The following is a 21,896-nucleotide window of genomic DNA, read 5'->3' as shown; positions in this document are numbered from 1 at the left end:
GTTTGCAAAATGGGGTCACTTGTGGGGGGTTCCACTGTATTGGTGCTTGGGGGGTCTTGCTAATGCGACATAGCACCCACCAAAATTCCACCAGAATCTGAGCTGCAAAATCCAAAAATCACTCCTTCCCTTCTGAGTCCTGCCATGCACCCAAATGGTATTTTTTGGTCACATGTGAGGCATTGCCGTACTCGGGAGAAATTGGGGCACAGATTTTGGGGTGCTTTTTCTCCTTCATACCTTCTGAAAATGAAAAATGTTGAGCCAGAACTGCATTTTTGTGTAAAAAAATGTAATTTTTCATTTTCACTGCCCAGTTGTATCAAAATTGGTGAAACCCCTGGGGGTTTGAAATGTACACTATACCCCTAGATGAATTCCCTGAGGGGTGTAGTTTGCAAAATGGGGTCACTTGTGGGGGAGTTCCACTGTATTGGTGCTTTGGGGGTCTTGCTAATGCGACATAGCACCCACCAACATTCCACCACCAAAAATCACTCCTTCCCTTCTGAGTCCTGCCATGCACCCAACTGGTATTTTTTGGTCACATATGAGGCATTGCCATACTCGGGAGAAATTGGGGCACAGATTTTGGGGTGCTTTTTCTCCTTCATACCTTATGAAAATGAAAAATTTTGAGCCAGAACTGCATTTTTGTGTAAAAAAATGTAATTTTTCATTTTCACTGCCCAGTTGTATCAAAATTGGTGAAACCCCTGGGGGTTTGAAATGTACACTATACCCCTAGATGAATTCCCTGAGGGGTGTAGTTTGCAAAATGGGGTCACTTGTGGGGGGGTTCCACTGTATTGGTGCTTGGGGGGGTCTTGCTAATGCAACATAGCACCCACCAACATTCCACCAGAATCTGAGCTGCAAAATCCAAAATCACTCCTTCCTTTCTGAGTCCTGCCATGCACCCAAATGGTATTTTTTGGTCACATGTGAGGCATTGCCGTACTCGGGAGGAATTGGGGCACATATTTTGGGGTGCTTTTTCTCCTTCATACCTTCTGAAAATGAAAAATTTTGAGCCAGAACTGCATTTTTGTGTAAAAAATTTAATTTTTCATTTTCACTGCCCAGTTGTACCACAATTGGTGAAACCCCTGGGGGTTTGAAATGTACACTATACCCCTAGATGAATTCCCTGAGGGGTGTAGTTTGCAAAATGGGGTCACTTGTGGGGGGGTTCCTAAATTTTAGCATCTTATGGTGCCTAGAAACCTACATGGTGCCTAAAAAATAATCTCATAAAAAGGAGGCTCCAAAATCAAGTAGGTGCTCCTTCTATTATGAAGCCTGTGGTTTGGTCACCGTGCACACTAGGGCCACATATAGGATATTTATGAAAACAAAAGAATTGGGGGAATCAAATTTTAGTCACATTTCTCTAGTAAAATGTACTGTGTTCCTTATAAAAATGTATTAAAATTGCAAATCTGCAAAAAAAATGAAATTTTGAAATTTCACCTACACTTTGTTTTAATTCCTGTGAAACACCTAAAGGGTTAACAAACTTCCAAAATGCTGTTTTGAATACTGTGAGAGGTGCAGTTTTTGAAATGGTATCATTTATGGGGGTGTCTCACATACAAGTCCCTCAAAGTCACATCAGAACTGAACTGGTCCCTAAAAAAATCAGTGTTTGAAATTTTCTTGAAAATTTGAGAATTTGCTATTCATATTGTAAGCCTCCTAGTGTCCAAAAAAATGAAAAGGAAGTTGAAATAATGATGGAAACATAAAGTAGACATATGTTCTATGTTAGTTATTAACTATTTTGAGTGGTATGATTATTTGTCTCACAAGCAGAAAATTTAACATTTTGCAAATTGCTAAATTTTCCATTTTTTTACGACATTTTGGTATTTTTCACAAAAAAACCAAGACTGTATCGACCCAAATTTACCACTAATTTGAAGTACAATGTGTCACGAAAAAACAATCTCAAAATCACTGGGATAAGTAAAAGCAAAAAAAAGTTATCCCCACTTAAGTGATACATGTCAGATTTGAAAAAAAGGGCTCTGTCAGGAACGCAAAAACTGGCTCTGTCAGGAAGGGGATAAAATCATTTGATGTCTATGTCGATAGACATAACATAACATAACATACCATACAAGTCCATTAAATAAAAAATTGTGAAAAACTCCCGTCTACCTTTCCATGTGTCCACCATTGATACGTCAACCTTTTGCTCATGACGAACTTGTGCCAATGTCGACCTTTTTCCATGTGTGAACCTATCGCCTGTCGAACATTCACCAGATTTAGAATGATCCGCCGGATCCCGAATAATGACTGAACACTATCTCGGCAGAAGTGCCCACAAGTCTATAAATTCCATCACGTAGTAGTGAACCTTTTGCTGGCAGGGCGGCTGTACCATCAGGCAGCTGCCTAGGGTGCTGGAATCTGGGGGTTGCCAGCAGAGAAAGTCTTAAGCCCCGTACACATAGGGGGATATATCGCCGAGCGATATTTCGCCGAGTGATATATCGCTCACGATGAGCGATATATTGCTCAGTGTCCCGTTTGCATCAGCGACCAGAGATGGTTGCTGATGAAAAAGAAACTGCCGGGGGGGAGCCCGGCAGTGGAAATCAGCTGGTCGCAGGAGCATGTTCCTGCGACCAGTGATCACTATGGGGGAGAAAACGGGAGCGCGCACCCACACTCCAATCGCGGGCAATATGGTCGCTCAGCAACCATATTGCCCGCAATATTACACAAAATCGCCCCCGTGTGTACACAGCCTTAACCAGCCCTCTCACAGCTAGTAAGCAATGAGCGGTAATGCTTCCCAGCTGTGAGAGCTTAATAAGACTTTCTCTGCTTCACAAACAATCGTTACTATAATGTATGATAGCCAGCACCTGTGGTGACACCTTTCCTATCTCCCCACAGGTGATGGCAATCATACATTACCAGGGAAGTCCGGGAGCAGAGCTTAAGCCCCGTACACACGGGGGAGATATATTGCTCAGTGTCTCCTTTTCATCAGCGATCAGAGATGGTCGCTGATGAGAAGGAACCTCTGTCGGCGGTGTCGCAGAGGTAATCAGCTGGTCGCTGATGAAAAGGAGACACTGAGCAATATATCTCCCCATGTGTACGCACCTTAAGGGTTGAGTATCCCTTTAAAGTAGCAGCATATTGGAATCTCTTATATATTTGGCTACATCTGTCACTCAAAGTGTGTCTGAAGCTGTAACGCTGGGTGGAGCTTCTGACTCACATGACTGACTCACACGACAGAGAACCAGCCCAGTGAGCCCACAGACAGTGCCAGACACCCTCTGCCTCTCCATGTTACACAGCAAAGACACAGCTACTCACCAGACACACCAGGTGAGCGCCCCACACCTCCATACCTCAAAAACATGACCCTCTCCAGGAGGGACAGAATGCTCTGTTTGTGGACTTCCATCTTAATTTATGATTGTCATCACCTGTTTTAAACAGGGTAATTGATAAGAAAGGCGTTTAAGCACAGGTGATGGTAATCCATAAATTAAGAAGAAAGTCCAGAAACAGAGCAATGTGTCCCCCCCCCCCATTCACGGCAACCCCACGATTAAATGGCACATGCAAAACACTGACATGGCTATGGTCGACAATGAAAAAGGTTGACATGAGTTTTTAAAGATTTATTTTTCACTTTTTCAATGTTTTCATATTCATTCTCATGTGTCGACATGGACACCACTGAAATGCCACACTTATGTCAACATTTACATGTGTTGACCTTTCTGTGTTGATTTTTTCTTGTGGCGATTCGCGGCACCCCCCGGCGACCCCCCTCCCGCGATTCACAGCACACCCCCCCAATTTGCGGCGACTCCCGCGATTTGCGGGCCCACCCCAAGACACACCCCCTCCTGCGATTCGTGGCACCCCGTGACCCCCCTCCCACGATTTGTGCCAACCCCCCAGGCCCCCCCTTCCTCGCGGTACACCCCACCCCCCGCGACCCCCCCTACCGCGATTACCCCCCCCCCTGTCATTGCGGCAACCCCCCGCCCCTGCGACCCACCCTCCCACGATTCACTGCAACCCCCCGCGACCCCCCCTCCCGCAATTCACGGCATCTACCCACGACCCCTCCTCCCGTGATTCGCGGACACACCTCACCTCCTCCCTCCCCACCCAACCCCCGCTCGCGATTCACGCAACCCCAGGATTAAATGGCACATGCAAAACACTGACACGGCTATGGTCGACAATGAAAAAGGTTGAGTTTTTGAAGATTTATTTTTCTTTTTTGAATGTTTTCATATTCATTCTCATGTGTCGATATGGACACCAATGAAGTGCCACACTTATGTCAACATTTACATGTGTTGACCTTTCTGTGTTGATTTTTTTGTAGCAATTTTTTTTACAGTGACAACTATGTGCAAATCAACCTACACATCATCAACCAATTCTTTGTATAATATATAACACCTGTTCTGTTTTACTGTAGGTGTTTTAAATCAGATCTTTTACTGCTACTATTACTGTTTATGTAAATGCATTCTGAATGACAGCAACATCCTACCATCCTTCTACAAGAATATATAACCAACTAGGTGATTTATCGCGCACGTGCCCCCCCTCCTGCAATTCACGTCATCCCCCGCACACCCCCCCCTCCCGCAATTCGCAACCCCCCCCTCCCGCAATTCACACCCCCTCCCACGCTTTGCGGACCACCGCCCTCTCCCGCGATTCGCGGACACCTGCGCCCCCTCCCTCCCTTGATTCACGGCACCCCCCACGCCCCTCCCACAATTCACGGCACCCCTAAGCCCCTCTTTAGTCCCCCGTATACGCAAACACCCCTATCACTACCCAGGTTCCTGCTCTCCTGAACCGTAACTTCCACCACTGGGGAGTCGCTGACGCTGTGTTGCCCACATTCCCCTATCATGCCTTATAGCCCAGCCTCCTGCTCTCATGCACCCGAACTCCCACCCAGTAGGAGGAGACACTGACTCAGGGCCACCATCCTGTACTCCTGTACTGCCACACTGGACCCTCACCCACTGGCAGAAGCTGCACAGTATCTACCACTCTCCTCTTTAGTCCCCCTTATGTCCACACACCCCTATCACTACCCAGCCTCCTGTTTTCCTGTGTCGTGACCTCCGCCAGTGGGGAGCCACTGACTCAGAAATACCCAACTATACTATTGCACACACATACCTAAACAACATGCACACACAGCCCCCCCCCCCACACCCACAAATGTCACTGTACCATCCACACTATCAATGTACATCTTACTCTGTAACCGCTTTTTAATTAAACAAAACAATACACACCCCCTTCCATATCATATGCTCTCTATTTAACACATTTCACCTATAACTCAAGTTGCAATACAGGCATCTTTCATACAATTCTAACCATCTTTCTCATATACAAATGTTCACAAATTAAGGGGGCGCAGCCCCTTACGACGGTGTGAAGAGCGCCCGTAGGGCGCGATGAATCACCTAGTTGTTAATATACCTGTGCTCAGTCCCAAGCCCCCTCTTCTTTTGTTTTTATGCCTACAGGAATACATTGCAGTACAGGAGAGTGCCCGGTGTAACCCAGCCACTGCCCGCTACGCTACATGATTAAATAGCAGCTTAAAGAGTGTCGGAATACTTACACCCCTTCATAGTGGAATGCCGACAGTATCATACACCAGCCCGTGGGCCACAGGATAAATCCCCTCTGTGTTACAGTGACAGAATTCCCCCTGGCTTCCTTTGTGCTGCAGTTACCAATGGAAGCACTACCAGGCACCTCAGAGGTGTCAGGGACCCAGCACACAGCCATTGCCGTCAGTATCCTACTACAACCACAAGCAGCTACTAAGGTTCTCCCAGGCTGCCGGCCACATGTTACAGCACTACACACAGAGATGACTGACATTATATCAGATATGGACTCACTGAAAGTCACCAGCAGCTGTACGGATGTCAGGCCCATGGTTCCTCAATGTTCCCGATCAGTTCTCTGCATAGGACGGGAGAGATTGGGGAATCAGACAAAGACATAACGCACAACTGTGACAGCACAAAGCCAGGTAACAATCAGTAACACCAGGGAAGTGTTATTATATGTGATTACAGAACCAGACATACATTTAGCAGGAAGATTATCAGATACTGTGGTGTAAATTACAGAGATGGGAGAAACTTTAAATTAATTAATACTAAATAAATAAGTACAATAGGTTTTGTAGACAATACATTTGGGTTAGATGTATAAATGTAGACCATTAATGCATTATCGAGGAACACATTCACATTACATTAACATGAGTCATTTACATATAAATATATCAGAGATAATTCCATAACTGGATACAACTGTCAGTAATACAGGAGGAGTTCTGCGTGCAGTACCTGTGCACTCACCTGTGCAGTATACCCAGCGTCTTCTGCTCACCCTGCAGGTGCACAGACATATACAGGATTTGGGATGTGGGTGTGGCCAGGATATAGGAGGAGAACGGGGACATTCTGATGAGCAGCCTAATAACTGGAGCTGGCGGGGATCCTTTGATAAGGCAGCGTACTTTGGACTGCACCAGTGGCCGGAGGTACCCACCGGAGTCTGTGAAGCTGGAAACGTCCTACCTACCTTCTGAAATCACTTGAGTATACTCATTTAACACCATGTGCACATAGGTGGGACTAATCCATTTGTGACTGTCAAATTAATCCTACAAACTTCTAACCCAAAATAAGCCCAAATTGGATATAAAAAAAGCTAATTGCATGCATGCACTAATCTTGGTTGGGGAAGCCACAGGGGATTAACTATAATACTAAAGTGAAAGATAATCCATATTAGGCTGCATTTTATAATTGTTTTGTGTGTTAATCATTTTTTATTATATTAAATGTATTTTATACTGTACTTTGCTAAAGCGCTGTTTCCAGTGGTGTGTTTTTTCTTTTGGTATGAATTGCTGAGGGGTTTGAAAATCCCCCTCGTTTGGAAACAGCTGCTCTGCAAAGTAGCACAGCCTGCGCTCAGAAATCTCTTTTTTTCCGTGGAACAGGCTCTGCGCATGCTGAAGACAAGTGAGAAGGGGCTGGAGGGACTCAGAGGTGGGGAAACTGCTGGAGGGACACATGGAATGGAGCTTCTGAGGGACAAGGACAGAGAGCTGCTGGAGGGACACAGGGCATGTAACTGCTGAGGGACATGGACAGTGAGCTCCACTTATACACACACTGCCCAGAGGAGAAGCCCCATTTATGCACACAATTCCCACAGCATTAGTGCCATTTTTGCACACAATGCCCACAGGAGTAGCACCGTTTATGCACACAATTCCCACACTTACGCACATGCTGCTCAGAATAGAAGTTCCACTTATGCACATAATACCCACAGGAGTAGATCCACTTACGCACACAATACCCACAGGAGTAGTTCCACTTACGCACACAATACCCACAGGAGTAGTTCCACTTACGCACTCAATGCCCACAAGAGTAGTTCCACTTACGCACACAATACCCACAGGAGTACTCCACTTATTCACACAATACCCACAGGAGTAGTTCCACATACGCACACAATACCCACAGGAGTAGTTCCACTTAAGCACACAATACCCACAGGAGTATACCCACAGGTTAATTCACCCCGGCCGCTTCGCCTGCTCAGGGCTAGCGTTGTCCTTTCCCCCACTGTGGGGACATCGCTAGCCCTGCTTCTGGCTCGGGCTGCGCAGGAGATCTCGCGTTTTTTTTGCGAGATCTCGCGCATGCCCATTAGAGCCGGACAGGGGGGGGGGGGGCGCACTGAGCATGCGCGGGACGCCGGGAGAGCCGTTAACGCTGGGCATAACGGCTCTCCTTAGCGGCTTGGGGGGGGGGGGTTAATACATTAGCAAATAATGGGTGCCTGCTTCTCCTCGTTATGCAGGAGAAGCGGGACCCGTTATTTGAGAAGCGCTAAGGGGGGGTTAGTACATCTGCCCCAGTGTGACTTATGATCTAGGGCAGTGGTCTCCAACCTTTTTTGGGGCGGGAGCTACTCGAGACAAAATAAACCTGAAGAGCTACTAAAAATTTTTAAAAACCAGAAATCTGCATAATAATCAAAAAATGTCCTTTACACATTATGCCACACACTGTAATGGCCCTGACACATTATGCCGCATACCACAATGCCCCAGACACAATATGCCACACACTGCAATGTCCAATATGTCGCAAACATACCTCCCAACACTGGAGACAGAGGCAAAAGGGACACCTGCGTGTGTCGAAGGCACGCGCCCGAAATTAGGGGGTATGACCTACTATCATGGCACTCCTGCAAGGCCCCATGCCACATTTTATCTGCTATGGGGGCATGGCCAGCGCTCTGAGAGCTGCTGGCCCTGCCCCCGGCCTCTCTAAATAGATGCTGTGCCATATATACACATGCCATCAACCATGCCAGTTACACAATGCCCCCAATACCCACAGTAATGCCATAAACACAATAGAATAGAATAGAATCAACTTTATTGGCCATGTGTGCTTGCGCACACTAGGAATTTTTTGTGGATTACAGTGCAGCATCAAGCAGGGATGAAAAGGGGAGGAGGGAGACATTACATATATTACATAAAGACATTACAAGCATTTAATTTCTAGCTACGACTATGGTGGTCAAGTCACCAAGTAGGGACACGTTGTTTGGCTGTTGATATTGGGATTGCATTCGCTTTGATTGGATTGTTCAGGTGATGGACAGCTAACGGAAAGAAGCTTCTTGCGGATCTGGACGTTTTGACGGGGATGGACCTGAACCGTCTTCTGGATGGTAGGATGTCGAACAGGTTGTGACCAGGATGCAGCTTGTCGTTTGCGATCTTCTCAGCACGTTTACTTACCCTGGATGAGAACAGATCCCTTATCGGGGGGAGGTCGGTCCCTATGATCCTTTCCGCAGTCTTCACTACCCTCTGCAGTTTTTGTTTGTCGTTCTCGCTTGCGCCACCGTACCAGATTGTGATCGAGGAACATAAGACAGACTCCACGATGGCAGTGTAGAATACGCAAAGCAGCTCCTGTGGGATGTTGAATTTCCTGAGTTGCCTCAGGAAGAACAGGCGCTGTTGGGCCTTTTTGATGTTTGTGGTTATGTTTAATCCCCATCTTAGGTCACTGGACATGGTTGTCCCTAGGAATTTGAAGGAATCAACCCGCGACACCACTGCGTTGGCTATTGTTAGCGGGGCTAGTGCATTTGTTTTTTTCCTGTAGTCGACCACCATCTCAACTGTTTTGGTGGGGTTTAGATCGAGGTTGTTGATGCTGCACCATTGTGTCAGCTTCTCCACTGCATGCCTGTACGCAGTCTCGTCACCATCCTTGATTAGGCCGATGATAGTGGTGTCATCTGCGAATTTGATGATTTTCACTGACTGCTCAGCTGAGGTGCAGTCATTCGTGTAGAGAGAGAAGAGCAGAGGGGGGAGGACGCATCCTTGGGGGGCTCCAGTACTGATTGTTCGTGTGCTGGATGAGAAGGCGCCGGCTTTGACCACCTGTTCCCTTGCTGTTAGAAAGTCCACTATCCATGAGCATGTTGATCCTGGGACTCCTAAGGAGAGGAGTTTTGGCTGCAGGATGCCGGGAACGATAGTATTAAATGCTGAGCTGAATTCCACGAATAGGACTCTTGCATAGGTGCCTTGGTGGTCGAGGTGTTGTAAAATATGGTGCAGCCCGAGGTTGACCGCATCCTCTACACTTCTGTTCGCCCGGTAGGCAAACTGCATGGGGTCAAGGTGAGAGTTTGTCACTTCTCTCAGGTGCTTCAGTACTAGTCTTTCAAATGCTTTCATGGCCACTGAGGTTAGTGCAATTGGAATGAAGTCATTTAGGTCCTTCGTGGGTGTTTTCTTAGGGACCGGGATGATGATAGAGCTTTTGAAGCAGGCAGGAACCTTGCACAAGTCCATGGAGGAGTTGAATATCGTTGTGAAGATGGGGGCGAGCTGAGCTGCACAGGTCCTAAGGCTGGATGGCGAGACACCATCCGGTCCTGCAGCCTTCTTAGGTTTTATTCTTTTGAGTACTGCTTCTACCTCGCCTTGGTCCACGTGGAGGGCCTGGGTGTGGTGGTCTTTGGGATGGAGTGGGGGAGGTACGGCCTGCTCAAATCTGCAGTAGAACTTGTTCAGGTCTTCTGCAAGTTCATGGCTGGTTTCAGACTGTGTTTGGGCTTTCTTGTAATTTGTGATGTTTTGCATGCCCTTCCATACTGCCGCAGGGTCCTTTGCTGTGAGGTTGTGTGTCAGCTTGTTTGTATATTCCCTTTTTGCGAGTTTGATACCCCGAGTCAAGGAGTTCCTGGCTTCTTTGTACTGTGTCCTGTCCCTGCTGCTGTATGCCTCCTCCTTGGCTTGGCGGAGTTTCCTGAGCTGGCTACCGAACCATGGCTTGTTGTTGTTAAAGGATCGGATTTGCTTGGTTGGTACACATAAGTCCTCGCAGAAGCTGATGTAAGATGTGACTGCATCCGCTAGTTCATCTTTGTCAGAGGCAGAGGCTTCGAACACCATCCAGTCAGTGCAGTCAAAGCAGGCCTGAAGCTTTGTTTTTGCCTCGATTGACCAGTTTTTGACAGACTTGATAACAGGCTTAGCAGACTTTAGCTTCTGGATATATGTCGGAAGAAGGTGGTGGTCGGAGAGACCCAGTGCTGCATAGGGTATGGATCGGTATGCAGACTTTATGGTGGTGTATCAGTGGTCTAGCGTTCGCCCCTCTCTTGTGTGGCATGTGACCTGCTGGGTGTATTTTGGGAGCTCCTGGCTCAGGTTGGCACAGTTGAAGTCACCAAGCACAATGAGCAGCGAGTCTGGGTGTCTAAGTTCGGTGTCCGTTATCAGAGTGGCCAGCTGAAGTTGGGCTTCTGTTGGACTTGGTTGTAGGGGGATGTATACTCCTACTAGGATAATAGAGGCAATTTCCCGAGGGGAGTAGAAAGGTTTGCATTTGATGGTAAGAGACTCTAGTTGGGAGCTGCATGACTTGCCCAGGGACTTTATGTCTGTGCACCACCTGTCGTTAATGTACAGACAGATGCCCCCTCCTTTGGATTTGCCCGAGAGCTCTTTGTCGCGGTCGGCCCTGAAGAGGCCGAAGCCTGACAGAGTCACTGAGGATTCAGCAATATGGTCTTTCAGCCAGGTTTCTGTGAAGCATAGGATGGAGGATCTTGCAGTGGCCGACCTTGCATCTTGTATTAGCAGAGACAGCTCATCCATCTTGTTCGCAAGAGATCTCGTGTTTGATAGCATGATTGCTGGGAGGGCAGATCTATGGCCTCTGCGTTTCCACCTGACAGCGACTCCGGCCCGGCAGCCCCTATTGCGGTTACTGCACCATTCGACCATGCCAGACTTCCCTGCAATGCCCCCCAGCACTGCCAGCTAAACAATGCCCACCCGATTGTGGTGCCATTCTGCATAAATATTCTGGCGGTACTGTGAGTGGGTGTAGCCACATGCCACATGGGGTGCAGCCATTGAAAATGGGGATGTGATACACATATGCCCACAATAGTGCCAGATACACATATACCCCACAGTGCCAGGTATGCACCCACAGTGCCAGGAACAAGTATGCCCCCACAGTGCCAGGAACAAGTATGCCCCCACAGTGCCATGAACAAGTATGCCCCCACAGTGCCATGAACAAGTATGCCCCCACGGTGCCATGAACAGGTATGCCCCCACGGTGCCATGAACATGTATGCCCCCACGGTGCCATAAACAAGTATGCCCCCACAGTGCCAGGAACATGTATGCCCCCACAGTGCCAGGAACAAGTATGCCCCCACAGTGCCAGGAACAAGTATGCCCCCACAGTGCCATGAACAAGTATGCCCCCATAGTGCCAGGAACAAGTATGCCCCCACAGTGCCATGAACAAGTATGCCCCCACAGTGCCATGAACATGTATGCCCCCACAGTGCCAGGAACATGTATGCCCCCACAGTGCCAGGAACATGTATGCCCCCACAGTGCCAGGAACATGAATGCCCCCACAGTGCCAGGAACAAGTATGCCCCCACAGTGCCAGTAACAAGTATGCCCCCACAGTGCCAGGAACATGTATGCCCCCACAGTGCCAGTAACAAGTATGCCCCCACAGTGCCAGGAACATGTATGCCCCGACAGTGCCAGTAACAAGTATGCCCCCACAGTGCCAGGAACATGTATGCCCCCACAGTGCCAGTAACAAGTATGCCCCCACAGTGCCAGTAACAAGTATGCCCCCACAGTGCCAGTAACAAGTATGCCCCCACAGTGCCAGTAACAAGTATGCCCCCACAGTGCCAGGAACATGTATGCCCCCACAGTGCCAGTAACAAGTATGCCCCCACAGTGCCAGGAACAAGTATGCCCCCACAGTGCCAGTAACAAGTATGCCCCCACAGTGCCAGTAACAAGTATGCCCCCACAGTGCCAGGAACAAGTATGCCATGGTGACACGCGTGCTGAAATAAGTCAGAGAGTGATAAACCTAACGAACTTTGCACTGCTGATGATTAACAGGGTAGTGTGTGCAGTGGGTATGATAAATAGTGCTGGTCTGGGGAAGTGTACCACGGATGGGATTGTTGTTGTGTGAATGAATAACAAGCAGTGCTCTGTCACCTCCGGGCTGAGCTCCAGCAGCGTACGGTGTCTGTGCGGCTCTCTGTGGACTCCTGTGTTAAATTCTTATAACACTGGAGTCTACAGAGAGCCGCGCAGGCAATCAGGTGCCGTACACAGCCGGAGCTCAGCCCATATGCGACGGAGCACTTCTTCTTTTACCGCTCCCTGCGCTCAGTGCTCACTTCATTTGTGACAGCCTGACAGGACGCTGCAGCGGCTTCCGGTTTCCGGTGACGTATACGTGCTGCGGGGGTGGGAGGAGGGTCCAAACATATAGATATATCGGATCTGATGCATCATGGGTGCAAAAGCACCCACGATGTGCCCATGATGGGTCAGATGCCGATATATCTTATGTTCAGCAGGTCCGACCATCTGATCAGATCCGATGCGCACGGGACCGCGCATCAGATCAGATGTCAAACACATGCGATTTTGGGCCGATTTCACCCGATTTATCGGCCCAAAGTGCCGATATCGGGTGAAATTGGCCGAAAATCGCATAGTGTATGGGGGCCTTAAGATTGTCTGTCATTCAGATTGGATGCACACTGAGTCTGCCCACACAGCGTGACCTACAATCTAGGGTATTATCCCGCAATTGCAAGATTGTCTGTCACACAGACTTGATATACATTGTAATAGCACCGCTCAGCCTCTAACAGATTTAGGGGTTTATTCTAGTTCATTCTTTCTGACAAAATCCTTCTTAGATGGACAAAACCATGTGCACTGCAGGTGGGGCAGATGTAACACGTGCAGAGAGAATTAGATTTGGGTGAGTTTTTTTGTTTCTGTGCAGGGAAAATACTGACTGCATGATTTTACACTGCAATATAGATCTCACTTTGAAGAAAAACCCCACCCAAATCTAATTCTCTCTGCACAAGTTACATCTGCCCCACCTGCAGTGCACATGGTTTTGTCCATCTAAGAAGGATTTTGTCAGAAAGAATGAACTAGAATAACCCCCTTAAAGGGGAATAATACAAAGTGGGGTCCACTAAGTGAGGATTATTATCCTTTTTATTATATGTTATGTATTAGTATGTGTGTTTTTATAGTCTCAACTCACCTGTGTGCAGAAATAAATAAGAAATCATTCTTTCCTTTTGCAATAAGGGTTACTGACTTAAATAATAATCCTTTTACATTTTTCTGTGTCTGCTGCTGTGTGGCTGTACTCAGAAAGATAATGGAGAACCAAAATATGGATGTTCCATTAGTACAAGAACCACTTCCTCCAAGTGCTGAAGCTGCTGCCACTAGTCAAGACATAGAACATGAAATGCCATCAACTTCATCTGCCAGGACTGATGCCCAATGTCATTGTCGAGGGTTTGTGAAATACAAAAAAGGCAAAGTTGAGTACGTTTAAGAAAAAAAAAAAATGTAAATCCTTGGAGGAGAAACGTAGGCTTGCCAATATGCCATTTACCACACGGAGTGGCAAGGAACGGCTAAGGCCCTGGCCTATGTTCTTGTCTAGTGGTCCAGCTTCACACGACAATCACAGACCTCCTCCTCATCCTCCTCCCCCCCCAGAAATGTAAAGAGAGTTAAGCTGTCAACAAAAAGACAGAAAACAACTCAGCCTTCTAAAGACCCAGTATCACAAATCCCCAAGGAGAGTCCAAGGGTGTTGGTGGCCTAACCTTACCATCTCTGTATGGGAAGAGGTGCCTCCTTCCACCATTTGCAGCACACCCTCTGCATATGCTAGAAGGATAACCCACAGTCCAGTTTCTGATTTTGAAGTTGTCAATGTTGTACACCAGGTGGAGGGAATTGATGTAGATGGTGCTGAGGAGGAATTTGAGGAGGATGCTGCAGATGGTGATGTGGTTTTCTTAAATGAGGCACCGGGCAAGACAGTTGTAGTCCGTGGGATGCAAAAGGCCATCACCATGCCTGGGCAGAAGATCAAAAAATCCACCTATTTGGTTTGGAATTATTTTTATCCAGATCCAAACAACAACTGTCTCGCCATATGTAGCTTATGTAAAGCTGTAATAAGCAGGGTTAGGGAGGTTGGTCACCTAGGGACATCCTTGCTTATGCGTCACCTGAAGTAAGTTCAGAAACTGTGGCTTTGACTGTAAGCAGTCCAGGGACACCTAAATCCATTGATCCAGTTGTATCCAAGCGCCTGGAAACCACACCAACAAGTCACTCTTTGTTAATTTCCTCCTCCATCCGGATCGGAGGTAGTCCTGCAGGCCATGTCACCGGCATGACTGACTCCTCTTCCATCTGGGATTCCTCCGAAGGATCCTGCAGTGGTACACCTTCTACTACTGCCACTGCTGCTTTGCTGCTGGGAGTGGGTCATCATCAAAAGGGGAAGTCGTAACACCGCTATGTCTTTCACTAAGCAATTTACCATCCAACAGTCATTTGCCATGAGGACTAAGTACGACAGCAGTCATCCGATGGCAAAGCAGATAACTGCAGCCTTGACAGCTATGTTGGTGTTAGATGTGCGTCCAGTGTCTGCCATCAGTGGAGTGGGATTTAGATGGTTGATGGAGGTATTGTGTCCCCAGTACCAAATCCTGTCTAGATTCCACTTCACTAAGCAGGCGATACCGAGGATGTACAGAGACATCCAAAAAATTGTCCTCGGTGCCCTGAAAAATGCAGCTGTACCCACTGTCGGAATCATGGCATTCAAAATCCCGACTGCCAAAATTCCGACACTTTCTCCCTCTATGGGTGTCCACGACACCCATAGAGGGAGAATAAATTAGTGTGCTGAGTGTAGCGAGGCACCAGGCCCACTGCGTGGTGAGCGCAGAGATCCCGCAAGGGGGGGGGGGGGGCGATCCATGCCCCCCCCCTTGTCAGGATTTCGGCGGTCAGGATTCCGACCACTGGGATTTAGTACCAATCCCCCACTGTCCACTTAACTATGGACATGTGGACAAGTAGTTCAGGGCAAACTAAGGACTATATTTCACAAAAAGAGAGAACTCCGGCACCAGATTTGAATAGGTCTTGGACTGTCTTTTCTCCAAAAATTATTAGGATTTATACCCTTAGTTAATATTTATTTATGGAGGTGCTACCCTTTACTTTAAATGAAATACACAACCACACAAGAAAATAAAGTATTGTTGGGTGCACTTAGACGTCCTTTCTGATTAATTATAAAATATAACTTTTAAAGATTTTGTGGATAAAAAGGTGAAATATTAAAACGTTAGCGACAGATGTGAAAAAGATAAGAAAATTAGAATAAGTGTATTAAAACAATGTCGGACCACTGTCTCATTAAATACTTTATTTGCAGGGATGCGATGTCCCTGTGTATTTTTGTATATTTATGTCAATGAGAATACATTTAAATATACACCACCCTTTTCTGTGTATCTTCAATTTACTTTTATTATGTTGTAATCAATACAATTTTATTTGGATACAGAGAGAGTGTGCATTGTTACTTTGCTTTGTTACCACTGTGTTATTAGAGATATTGTATGTGTGTTTTTTCGTGGAATTGTCAGATCTCACATCAGCATACACACCATGCAATTTGTAAGTTGATTGTTAAATTTTTGGAGACACTGCTACTTTTTTCAAAGTTTCCACAGTGCAGAGTGTCGTAACTCATACAGGTCTCCCCGGGGGAATTAGCGGCTTTTGCTTATTGTGCCCTCCGATCTCTCACGCTGCAGCTATCAGCTTTGCAGCATGTAGTCTCTGCCACCCTTGTACTATCTTCCTGCGATTTAGGCTTAGATATGCCTAATGTTTTAATCGCAGGTACCGTGGCTGCTTATTGTCCTATCTCCTCTTACTGAGGCGGACAGTGTCATGGAGAATCAGCGAGCCGGCTAGTCAGAGTGGTTTAGACGCCGCTCGCTGTCTCCCGCTGTCCGTCCTGCACTAGTCTCAGGTGACAGTGGGGATCCGTATCCAGGGGCTGGCTTGCAACTTTTAGCCTGGGGGGCAATTCTAGAGCACTGACCCATAAGTAGCGCATGAGTGGCCCATAAGTAGCGCATTGTTAAATGCAGGTTTTTAATTAAAAAAAAAAATGTATTAATTAAAAAGAGATTAGGTCTGAAGTTGATTATATTATAAATACTTTATTATAACTTTTTCATAGCAAAATAATAAAACATAAATAATGCAAAAAAATGTGTAAAGATTTTTCTTTTAACAAAAATTCACATAATGCTGAACATTATGTAGAGGTGCAAAACTATAAACTTTTTTTGTACTTTGCATAACATAAAATAATGAAGCATAAACTGTTTGAAAACGAAATATCTCAAACCCCTGAAGCTCATTCACACAGTTAACAATGATCTCATCAGTGGAGAACTTTCGCGGACAATTTCTAGCACTTTTTCAAATTGAACAAGTTCTAAAAGTTCCCGTTCGACAGACATTATCATAAGTGCTTCAAGCAGGTCTTGTCCCATCGCAACACGCAGTCTTGTCTTTATGAGTTTCAGTTTACTGAAAGCTCTTTCGCATTCCACTTGTGTGAACGATAGAGTCAATAGATACTCGTATACCACAGACAGATTTTCATAAGCAGCTGAATAAAGATTGTGCTTCAGAAGTAATTTATGACAGCAGAGGAAGCAGTTTTTACAAGACTTGCATTTTGTTCTTTCATCCTCTATTTCAACAACTACACCTTCATCTTCATCTTCATCCCAACATTCGCCTTCTGGTAGAGTATCTTGTCTGTCTGGTTCATCCAAGTGTCCTGTCAGCTTTGGAAAAAGGTTTGCAAAACTAGTCAGTTCACTAATAAGAGTCTCTTCGTTGACTTTTGCCAATTCTGAAATTCTTTTAAGAGACCCCTCTTCAAGTAGTCGTGAATCATTTCGAATATGTTCAAAAAATCGAGGATCCAAATACTGTGTGTCAATCACCAACTGCTTATTTTCAGAAAATCTGTCTTTGAGACTTGCTCAAATTTGATCTAAAATTGGTCTGTAGACTTCTACACGAAAACATTTCATTTCCTCAGTTGGACGTTCATCAACTGAGCTCTCACCTGCCATTTGCTTCTTTTTAGCAACTCTTTTCAGTGGAAGCTCAGTTTCAATCTGTATGAAAGAAAGATTTTCATTGGTGCTGATCAGATCATTCATTTTTAAAGCAAAATGTGTAGCCTTGTCTTTGATTTTATCAAACTCAATTTTCTTAAGCTGGTCTATGGCGGTTTCAAACATTTTTCATGCAACCATGAAGTCAAGGTCGCTAGTGTGCAAATATTTTGAAACTGGACCAATCACATCAAAAATAGCAATAAAGACATTTGCTGGTTAAATGGTCTTGAACTCACACAGCTTTTCATATAATGTTGTAGCCTCAGACGTGGCCCTTGAATCATAATTGGCCAATTGTGAGATTGAAAATAAAACCTCAATTGCATCCAAATATAGAGTTTGCTTCTCTCCAAATAGCCATTTAACCCCTTCCCGACATTTGACGTATATATACGTCATGGCCGGGATGTACTTCCCGACACATGACGTATATATACGTCATGACTTTAAACTGTCACCGCGTCTAGGGACGCGGTGACAGAGGGACGATGTCTGCTGTCCCTGACAGCAGACATGTCCCAGCATGCCCAGGGGGGGCGGCGATGCCTCCCCCCGTCGGCGATCGCTGCGATTGGCTGTTCAATGTGAACAGCCAATCGCAGCGTTTTCCTGTGTTACCGGCGAATCAGACGCTCGGTAACACAGGGATCAATCACCGCCGGGTGTGAGGGGGTGTGAGGGGGTCACCGGTGATGACCACACCTCACCCCACCTGCCCCCAAGGCTGTGATTGGTCCGTCGGACCGACGGACCAATCACAGCCATGGCGCGTGATTTAAACTAACGGTGACTGCGCTGCAGACGCCATTCCGGTCTGGAATTGCGTGCAGAGCGGTCACCGTGCCAATCTGTCGTGATATACTGACCTGATCCTTGCCTGATACTTACCTGATCACCGCTGGTAGCGTGCTGCCAGCAGCTGGATGCTTCCTGGATCTTGTGACTTCCTGTGTGCTGCTGCTGCAGTGTCATAGAGTGAGAGATAGTGAGAGATAGTGAGAGATAGTGAGAGATAGTGAGAGATAGTGAGAGATAGTGAGAGATAGTGAGAACTAGTGAGAGATAGTGAGAGATAGTGAGAGATAGTGAGAGATAGTGACAGAGAGTGATAGAGAGTGCTATATTTTGTGTCTGATGCCCCCCCTTTTGTGCTGATCAGTATATCTGTGCTGATCAGCAACTTTTTGGGGGTGCAGGTTTTTTTTTTTATATATATACCTGTCAGTTGCACCAAAGGTTGTGCTGCCTGTGCAACTGACTGCTGCCCCCCCTGCTGCCCCCCCTTTTGTGCTGATCAGTATAAATTAACTGATCAGCAACTTTTTGGGGGTGCAGGGTTTTTTTTTTTATATATATACCCTGTCAGGTTGCACCCACAGTTGTGTGCATGCTGCCCCTCACTGCTAATCAGTGTTGCATCACTGATCTGCAGTTTTTTTTTTTTTTTGGAGAGTGCAGTGGGGTTTTGTTTTTACACCCACATTGCTTTTGTGGGTGTCCTGTGGCCGCTGAGCGCTGATCAGTGACGTACATCACTGAACAGCATTTTTGGCACAGGGTTGATATAATTTTTTTTCTGCAGTTTTTTTTAATTGTTTTTTTTTTGGAGAGTGCTGTGGTTTATTTTTTTTAAATTGTTTTTACACCCACGTTGCTTTTGTGGGTGTCCTGTGGCCGCTGAGCGCTGATCAGTGACGTACATCACTGAACAGCATTTCTGGCACAGGGTTGATATAATTTTTTTTCTGCAGTTTTTTTAAATTGTTTTTTTTTTTGGAGAGTGCTGTGGTTTATTTTTTTTAAATTGTTTTTACACCCACGTTGCTTTTGTGGGTGTTCTGTGGCCGCTGAGCGCTGATCAGTGACGTACATCACTGATCAGCATTTTCGGCACAGGGTTGATCTAATTTTTTTTGGGATCAAATTCCTGTTGCCTTTGAGCGCTGTTCAGTGACGGACGTTACAGACCAACATCTGTGCTCAATTTTTGGCGCAGGACCTTTTTTTTTTTTAACCCCTTCAAGGTTGTACCAAAAGCTGCCTTGAAGTTGCTGAGTGACGTACATCACAGATCAGCATTTTTGCCACAGGATGGATCTAATTTTTTTTTTTTTAATTGGGATCAAATTCCTGTATAAAGTATTTTTTTTCTGCACTACATACACACTACACACTACATACCCCCCGTGTTGAAATAAAGTTTGTACCCCCCCCTACACTATACACGTGTTGAAACATTACACTTACAGAAACACAAAAATAAAAATGGCATCCCAAATGTCATCCCAAATGTCATCCCAAAGAATGTATTCAGCGGAGGAGGCATATGCCATGCTTGCCTCTGACTCTGACACAGCCAGTGATGCAAGCGGGGAATTTGAAGGATTCGTCTTAACCTCATCTTCCTCCTCTAGTGATGAGGGACCCCCTCAAAGACGCCCCCGTAGAGCAGCTGAGACCCCCCCCCCCAAATGATTGATCCCGTATGGACCCCACCACCAGACAATTTTGAGCCCCAGGTTCCTGAGTTTTTGGCCATCCCAGGAATCCAATTTGATTCAACAGGTCTCAGAGAAATTGACTTTTTCAAATTATTTTTCTCTGATGATTTTATAAATTTAATGGTGGACCAAAGTAATTTATATGCCCAGCAGTTTATTGCTCAAAACCCCACGTCATCATTTGCTAGGTGGACCCCTGTAGATGCAGTAGAGATGATGACGTTTTGGGGTCTGGTGTTACATATGGGCATAGTAAAAAAGCCAGAAGCTAGGCAATATTGGAGTACAGATGTTCTGTACAGCACCCCACTTTACCGTATGGCCATGACTCGGACTCGTTTTGAGACAATCCTTAAATTTTTACATTACACCGATAATGCACAGTGCCCACCCAGAGATGATCCCACCTTTGACCGGCTATTCAAAGTCAGGCCGGTCATTGATCATTTCAGTGCCAAATTTGCAGAGATGTACATCCCTGAAAAATTTATTTGTATCGACGAGTCCCTTATACATTTTAAAGGAAGGGTTAAATTCCGCCAGTACCTTCCCAGTAAGAGGGCAAGGTATGGCATAAAAATGTATAAACTGTGTGAAAGCACCTCAGGGTACACCCACAGGTTTAGGGTATATGAAGGGAAGGATTCAAGAATTGAACCGCCAGAATGCCCCCCCTCCCTCGTAGGTGTTAGTGGAAAAATTGTCTGGGATTTAGTGCACCCCTTCCTGGATAAAGGTTATCACCTCTATGTGGATAACTTTTACACTAGCATCCCCCTGTTTAAGGCCCTTGGTTCAAGAGGTACAGCAGCTTGCGGTACTGTGCGCAAGAACCAAAGAGGCCTCCCAAAAACGCACATTGCCCAAGTACTGAGAAGGGGTGAAAGCAGGGCACAATCCACCGAAAATATTTTGTTGGTCAAATATAAGGACAAGAGGGATGTCCTTATACTGACAACAATTCATGGAGACAGTACCACCTCCGTCCCTGTACGAGGTACCAGTACCCACACCTCAAAACCTAATTGTATCCTAGATTACAATAAGTACATGGGCGGAGTGGATCTTTCAGATCAGGTACTGAAGCCGTACAGTGCCCTGCGGAAAACAAAAATCTGGTACAAGAAGCTGGCCGTGTATATCATCCAGATGGCACTGTATAACGCTTACGTGCTATTCCGTTCTACCAGCCAGAGGGGGACATTTATGCACTTTCAAGAGGAAGTCATAAAGGGCCTAATATTTGGGAACCAGCAGGCAGAGGGCCCCAGTACTTCTAGTACCAGGGCAGCATTTTCCTAACGAAATCCCCTCCACTGCAAAAAAGGGCAGGACACAAAAAAGGTGCAAAGTTTGCTATAAAAAGGGAATAAGAAAGGATACTATTTTCCACTGTGAAACTTGCCCCGACAAACCCGGCCTATGTATAAAGGAGTGTTTTAAAATATACCACACATCTATGGATTATTAGGTTCATCATTTCACCGTGCTTTCGGGGGTCTTGCTAATGCCACATAGCACCCACCATTCATTCCACTAGAATCTGAGCTGCAAAATCCAAAAATCACTCCTTCCCTTCTGAGTCCTGCCATGCACCCAACTGGTATTTTTTGGTCACATATGAGGCATTGCCATACTCAGGAGAAATTGGGGCAC

At 46.2% G+C, this 21,896-nt stretch overlaps 1 long non-coding RNA gene across 2 annotated transcripts in view; it reads right to left on the bottom strand.

Annotated features, from left to right (window-relative positions):
- Positions 1-6,488, bottom strand: part of LOC146041692 (uncharacterized) — a 77,165-nt gene extending 70,677 nt beyond the window's left edge. For both annotated transcript variants that reach the window (XR_014463552.1, XR_014463550.1), the window contains exons 1-2: positions 6,402-6,488; positions 5,934-5,997 (exon numbers count right to left, since the gene is read on the bottom strand). This is a non-coding gene — a long non-coding RNA (uncharacterized LOC146041692). The remainder of the gene's footprint in view (positions 1-5,933; positions 5,998-6,401) is intronic.
- Between the last annotated feature and the right edge of the window lie 15,408 nt (positions 6,489-21,896).

This window comes from Crinia signifera, chromosome 19, assembly GCF_055691185.1.
Source record: "Crinia signifera chromosome 19, ASM5569118v1, whole genome shotgun sequence".
Classification (NCBI taxonomy): Eukaryota; Metazoa; Chordata; class Amphibia; order Anura; family Myobatrachidae; genus Crinia; species Crinia signifera.
Note: the sequence above shows the minus strand (reverse complement) of the source record. Positions and strands in the feature narration are given on the sequence as shown.